Here is an 8,046-nt window from a genome sequence, read left to right as displayed (position 1 = left end):
GGTTGTCACAACTGGGGGTAAGGGAGTGAATGCCTACTGACATCTAGTGGGTAGAGGCCAAGGATGCTGCTGAACATCCTGAAATGCACAGGACAGCCCCCACGACCAAGAATTATCAAGCCCAAAATATCAAGATCAAGGTAGAGAATCCCTGCCTTAAAGTGAAAGACAAGTCTCCATACCTTGCACATCCTAACACTAAGAAAAAGGCACAATCTTAGTGGGCCCCTTTGGATTTTGGAGGCAACCTATACCACATTTGGGTATATTTCTCTGACCCATTTACTGAGAAACCTATGTTCCCAGAAGATGAAAAGACTCTGCAGCAGGTCCAGGCTGCTGTGCAAGCTACTTTGCTACACAAGCCTAAGAATCTGGAAGATCCAAAGTGTCTGTGGCAAGTAAGGATACTGGATAGACTTTCTGGCAAACCCCAATAAGAGATCCAAAACACAGAACCCCAAGGTTTTGACACAATGCCTCGCTCTCCTCTGCTGGAAGAGCATTGGATTCTGACAGAGACTGGATCTTGATGACATCAAGATTGATGAGATCTGAGCTGCCAATCTTGAACTGCCATAAGATTGGTCATACATAGCAAAAAACTATTATTAATTTAAAATGGTATAGAAAAGATTATGCTCGAGCAAGTCAGGAGGACACAAGAAAGTTGCACAGCCAGGTGACTCGGACTCTAGGGCCTCATGAGGAGTTCTCTGTTACCAGTTGTCGGAGGAAAAAAAGCTTGAGCCTAGTCTAAATGTGGGTTTTCACAATATGTTGGCATCAGCTGGAAGTGGACTGCTGCAATATGACCATTCCATTCAGGGATGGCTCTGAAGGAAAATGGTGAAAGGCAGCTCTCCCAGTGGGGAGAACTTTGGGCAGTACATCTGGATGTCCACTTTGCCTGGAAGGAGACATGGCCTGAGGTGCAGACCTACTTTGCGTCATGGGTAGTAGCTAATTGTTTTGCCTGTTGCTCAAAGACTTGGAAAGAATAATATTGGAATGTTGGTGACAAGAAAATCTATAGAAGAGGTATATAGATGGATCTCTCAAAATTGGCCTATGGGACTATTGTATGAGGATTTTTACTTCTCATGTGAGGGCTCATCAAAAGGTATCCATTGAAGAGAAAGCTCTCAATCATCAGGTGGATGACCCACTCTGTGGACGTTGGTCAGCTTCTTTGTTAAGCCACACACTCCTTGTTCAGTGGGCTTGTGTACTAGTAGCCATGGCAGCAGGCATAAGGGTATCCATGGGCTCAAGAACATGGACATTCCTCACCAAAGTAGAATGCTCCGCCTGCCAACAGCAGAAGCCAATATAGAGCCCCTTCTATGGCACCATTCCTTGGAGCACTGGCGACTGACTATGTTGAACCTCTTCCATCAGAGAGGGGCAGATATTTGTCCTCACTGAAACGGACACTTTTTTCCTTTCCCTGTTCAAAATGGTTCTGCCAGCAACACTATCTGTGGACTTAAGGAATTTCTGATTCCATGAATCATTATCATGATATCCTATATAAGGTTGCTTCTCACCAAGGATCTCATTTGAAAGCAAGAGCAATGGGCTCATGCTCTTGGATTTCACTAATCTTATCACACACCCCATCATCTGAGAACAACCAACCTGGTAAATTGGTGGAATGGGGGACAGACAACACCCTGTGAAATTCAGAGCTGTCCTACAGGATGGTGCACTATATGCTTTGAGTCAGTGACCAACAGATGGTGCTGTTTCTCTTACAGCCAAAATACCCAGGTTCCGAAAACTATTAGACCTGATGACCCACTGACAAAATTTAGTTTCCCTTCTCCACAACCTTAGACTATTCTGATTTAGAGGTCTTGGTTCCTGTCTTAGTTTGGGTTCTTTTCCTAAGACAGGGTATTGGGTGCAGGTAGTTTATCTGAGAGGTGATCCCAGTAAAAGTGTGGAAGAGATGAAAATAAGTTGGAGAAGGGAGAAAAGCCAATAAGGTGTGCGATGATGAGCAGGTGACCGCTGCAGGAAACTGAAGCTCAACCTCACCAAGAATCCTCTGAAAAACAGTGTGGAATAAGCTTCAGAATTATCCTTTTGGAGGGTGGGAAGGCAAGGCATATACCCACCAACTCCAATTCAGGGAACATTATCTCTTTCACATTTCTGCGCTGTACTTTCCTTTGGCAGAGTGCCAGAGAAAGCCCACAAGAAGGAATGAAAGAAGAGGAAAAGCTGTCATTGTGTATGGAATTCTCTATTGCAGATGCAGGTGAACTCAGGTGGGTCGAGGGGCTATAGAGAGAGGCATCTACCGCATCTGCTACAGTCCCAATGGAGGTACGCTTTCATGAGGGTACACAATAATGGCCCAATTGAATGAGAAATTGAAACTGCCACTTGACTATTTGGGACCCTCATACCACTGAACCAATAGCCAGAGGAGAGTTTACAATACCGGATGAAGTGGTCAGTCCCAATTAACAAGGGAAATCTGAGTTGCTACTACACAATGAGAGCAGAGAGGATCCTATCTGGTACCCAAAGGGAATCACTGGGCACCTCTTTGTTTTTCCATCTCCAATAGAAAAGGTTAAAAGAGGAACCCAATAAAGGCAAGACCTAATAAAGGCAAGACCACTAAGGACTCAGATCCTTCAGGAATGAAGGTTTGGGTCACTACCCAGGTAAAGGACCACAACCAGCCAAAGTGTTGACTAAGGACAATGGAAGCATGGAATGAGTAGTGAAAGAAGGAAGTGATAAATATCAACTCTACCTTTTTGATCAGTTATAGAAAAGACTAACAGCTATGCATATTTTTGTTATGTATATTAATATTAACCAATTATTTCTTTTTTTCTTATACTATTTTGTAGAAAGAAGGTCGATGGTATTTAACTTTGCCAATCAGTTCTTATGTCATCAAACCATGAAAAGCACGGTTTATTGGGGAAGACTGTAAATTCCCTAGTGATCTCGGACTTTAAAATGGCCATGATGATCTATTTCACTCATGTTGAGGAGATGATGAGGGCATCTTCATTTGTGTGAAACATAATTGCATCCTGTTAGAAAGAAGCATGAAGTTGTAATATAGGAGGTAAATATTTTGAATAGCAAAAGGTGTGGACTGTGACACTTATTGCCTGTTTGCTCTTGGTTCATTCCCTGATCTTCCCCTGTTCTGCACTGACTCTCAGGGAACTACATTTCCCAGCATCCCTTGACAAATGGCTTCCAGGTAGGTTTGGCCAATGGGAGGCCTTGGCAGAATACTGGAGGGTGGAAGGAAGGGAAAGTCAGGATGTTTCCCTCTCTCATTGCTTCTTCAGGCAGTATCTTCAATAATGGCTGTTTCCTCCATATATCTAGCTCTCACCAAACAGTCCCTTCCTTCATGATCCAACCTCCTTGCTATGGCACTCTTGAGTGGTGCCGATTTCTGACAATGCTACCTTCTCATGTTGTCCCTCCATCACTAGATGTGGTAGCAGCAGTGTGTAATGTTGCTAATCCATGGTTTGTCTCATTGTCTATTGTTTGACTTCTCAGCTCTTTCATCAACTGGCATAATTCCCTAAATTAAAATCCCTCTGCTTTTAAGACCTACAGTGGATTATGTTTTCTTGACTGGAGCCTGCTACATAACCTAATGTTAATCCTGTGCCCCATCTGGTTCTATAGGATGTTTATAACTCACTGGTGGCAGCCATGGCACACTGACAAGTACTTGAGCCAGTTGTCATCACCTCAGTGGTGATATAGGCAGAATGAGGTAAAGGCTACAGCTGATAAAATATGGGTTTGATGTGAGGAGTACATGGTGCAACCTACCCTTGTCTTTTCTAGTTTCACAACCCTCTAGATCTGCACTATCCAATACAATGGCCACTAGCCATATGTGGCCACAGAGCAATTGAAATATGGTTAGTCTGAATTGAGATTTGCAGTAAGCGTAAATTACGTACTGGATTTCAAAGACTAAGTATAAGAAGAAAAGAATATAAAAAATAGTATTACACTACTAACTTTTATACTGATTGCATGTTGAAATGATAGTATTTTGTGCATGTTAGGTTAATAAAACATCATTAAAATTAATTTCACCTGTTTCTTTTTACTTTTTTAAATGTGGCTATTAGAAAATTTAAAATTATATGTGGCTCACATTATAGTTCTATTGGACAGCACTGCTCAAAACACCAAATAGCTTTAAAAAGGTAGTAAATATTGGTGCTGAAAGGAACTGTGGTCATCTGAATAACAGCTCCCAAAGATACCTAGGTCCCTGGAATCTGTGGATGTTACCTTACATGATAACAGGGAATTGCAGATATAATTAAGTTAAGGATTTTGAGATTGGGAGATTACCCTGGATTACGCAAGTAGGCCTTAACTGTAAATCACAAGTGGGAGGCAGAGGGAGATTTGACACAGCAATGTGAGGACTAAAGCAAGATGCTATGCTACTGGCTTCAAATATGGAAGAAGGGGCGAACAGCCAAAGAATGCAACTGTAGAAGATGGAAAGGCTAAAAAACTGATTCTCCCTCTCCAGAGGGCATGTAGCCCTGCCAACACCTTGATTTCGGCCCAGTGAACCTGATTTTGGACTTCTAATCTCCATAAATATATGTTGTTTTAAGCCACTAAGTTTATCATAATTTATTACAGCAGCCATAGAAAACTCATAAAGGAACCAACATTTCTTTGTGTACCTTAATGTACCTGCGCTTTACATGTGTTATCTAATTTAATCCTCGTAACAACCCTGTGAAGTAGGTATTTTAACGATGAGGAAACCAAGATATAGAGAGACTAAGAAACTTGCTCCAGGTGTTACATTTAGTAAGAGGTAGGACCTGGGTTCAAATCCAGGGCCATCTGACAATAAAGTCCGCGCTCTTTCCATTATGTTGCACAAGTCTCCCCATCTCTCTGGTCTTTGGTTTCCCCCAATTTCCTTCTACTGCACTGACCCCAGAAGTCACAGGAGTACCTGGAAAATGAGTAAATATGTTACTGCCACCTCCAGAGGGAGGAAGGTCCAAGCTGGTCATGCGACTGCCACTTTCTCTGGCAGAAACTGCTCAGAGTATCAGTGATTCTGGACCAGTCAAACAAGGTGCACTTCATTCCATTCCCTGGGAGTAATCCTCTAAATTTAATATCATGGAGAAGAGGTGCTACCACCTCCATCCAAGGGGAGCATCTTGGCATCAGGGAGGAGTTGAGGATTGTACACTGGTGTCTGGGTTCAGCAACTTCATGAATGGGGATGCCATTGTGGTGCATACTGGGGATCAACTCAATCTTCACAGGGTGTCTTCTTGCATAGCACAGCCTAGATAGCTGAAAACTACATTTTCCAGACTCTTTTGTAGCTAGGTTTCTGAATATGAATTAGTTTCTGATAATAGGATGAACTCATGAAATATGACAGGCAGAAGTGAGGTGAAGTCCAAAGCCATCTTTTTACTCTTTACACTGTCAAGAACACTTATGAAAATGTGAATTTTTTTCTGCAGTGGGATTCCAGTGGTCATTTTCCAGCTTTCTGAGTGTCTAGAGGCAGTGCAGTCATCCATGGTGGCAGTGGCCCCAGTTTCTTGATTACAGTTTCCTGACCCCTGGATCAAAGCTATGGGAGTGTGTCTTGAATAATACAAATGATGACCTTGGAATATCGCTGATGGTCCAGTTCTATATTTTTCTAGGAATAATTTCTACTGGTCCAGCCTAGATCTTGCTCTCCTAGACCTTATATGCATCAATTTCCTGCAATAAATCTCTCCCTGTAAAAAATACCTGGAGTGGTTTCTACTTTCTGCATTGAAACTTGACAAATATAGCTTTCAACTCAAAGAGAATACATGACAAATTCAACTTAGAACAGATTTCATTTAAGTTGCCACTAAAGTGTGCAGATCCAGTTGTTCAACAAATATTTATGAGTATCTACTATGTTATCAGGAACTGTGCTAGTCAGTGAAGACAGACCAGTGAAAAAGAGACATATCTGCCCCTTTAAGTGGCTTAATTCAGGTTGGAGAGGCAGACACGTAAACAATCAGGAATACAGTGTCATAAATACACTGGTAGGTAGAGTACCTATAGTATAAGTGTGCATAAGAGAGTCACCTAACTCAAAGTTGGGGTCTAGGAACATCCTGGAGGAGGTGAAATCTATCTGAGACCTTGAATTAATCAGAGTTCACAAAAGCTAACATTGATCCATTTAAGCAGTTAAGAAATTTGTTTCAATGATATAGGAATTTGAATATGGAATACAGATTCCATATTCATATGCCGTATACAGATTACCATTCTCCCTTGTGCTTGCTCTCACTCTCTCTCTCTCTGTCTTGCTCAAGCGTATATGGTTCCTTAACTGTTCTTCCAATTTTGCTGTTAAGAAAATTATAAAATTAAAACTTCACAAACCAAAAAAATGATATAGGAGTTGTTCCCAGAATTGCCAGGAGGTGTGGAGAACCTGTCTCAGGCTTAGGGCCACCCAGCCATAAACAATACACAAAATTCACACCCTAGAATTTGTCAGTGAAAGCACCACTGCTGCCCAGGGAACTTGATCTTTCTTGTAATGTTGCTGTTAAGAGTTCCTCAGAGTCCTACTGTGGCTAAATCCTAATATAGAGTATTGGGAGATTGTGTCTGGTTAGTGGTGGGTCCTAGATCATGTACTCAGACCCTAACTACAAGGAAGGTGAGAAAGTGAGTGTATGCCTTTTTCAGCTTCTACAGTGAGAGGCAGACTTTAAGGTGGGGAATTCTCCAATCATCAAAAGGAAAACAGATGCTAGGTGAAAAAAATTGACGATATTCACTAGAGTTCATTTCTTTGCTGCCCATTGCCCAATAGTAACATAAACTCTTCTTCGCATACTTAATCTTCCAGAAGAAAAAATACTGCCAATTAACATAATGCAGCTGTTCCTTATAAAATCAAAATGTGCTCACTCCCTTCCTAAGAGGATGATAAACTCAAATCTCATTGGTGGCTGAATCCAGCTTGTACAGAATCTTTCGATGATGTTCAGTCCTCTTCTGGTGCCATCATGATCCTGTCTCAGAATTTTGTAATCCATGAACAAAATTGTAAAGCTAACCATCACTAGCATGCCCTGGAAGAAAGGGATAGAAAAGAAAAGAAAACTTAATTTAATATACGCATGGCAGAACAAGTGAGAAAATTAGACAGATTCTATAATCTTTATTTCGCAAGCAGTCACAAGGCTCTATCTGACATTTCTAACTTCCATCCTCCAGTACCCATTTCATGTTCTCTTGCCCAGAGCCAACAACTGTTGCTGGTCAGGTTTCATTACTTGGTTGAATGACCCAAACCTTCATTCCCAAGGGATCTGAGCCCTTAATGGTCTTGCCGACGTAAGATTGTTGGAGTCCTCCATTAACTTTACCACTGGAGGTAGTACTAAGAGTCATCCCAAGGAAATCCATGAGTCCCAACCATAGTCCTCTAAGCCTCTGCTGTTTGTCAGTGACACTATCTCCTCTTGAAAATAAGGATCAATCATCCCAGCCGGCACCTTCTTTGGCCTGTTTTCCTGGTGACATGAAGAACCTTAAGCATCCAGGTGGCAGTCTTAATTTCCAGTTCAGTGGAACCACGGTGTGTCCCCTGGCAGAAGCATTCCTCTCATGCATGCGAAGACCTCTACGCCAGCACGTCCTAGAATCATGGGGATGGAAAACAACATTTTCCAGCTTGCATTATGTGTGAAAGGTACACTTCCCACTTCCATCTTGGAACCTATACTTTTCAATGGAAAAAAATAGGACCAAATCTTGATTGCTAACTTAGAGCATTTAGCACATCTTGTAGAAGAGCACCTCAACCTTGGAAAAAATCTCCCTGCTAGCATTATAACTGAGTTTTAAATAGACCATCCTACCTCTCTATAAGATCACTTGTATACGAGTGATGGAATAAATGATAAAACTAGTGAGTTCCATAGATATCAGTTCATTGCCTCAACTCTTTCACCATAAGGTGAGTTTTCTTTA

Source organism: Ceratotherium simum, chromosome 3, assembly GCF_057802395.1.
Source record: "Ceratotherium simum simum isolate JZ-2026a chromosome 3, ASM5780239v1, whole genome shotgun sequence".
NCBI lineage: Eukaryota > Metazoa > Chordata > Mammalia > Perissodactyla > Rhinocerotidae > Ceratotherium > Ceratotherium simum.
This window is presented reverse-complemented; position numbering follows the sequence as displayed.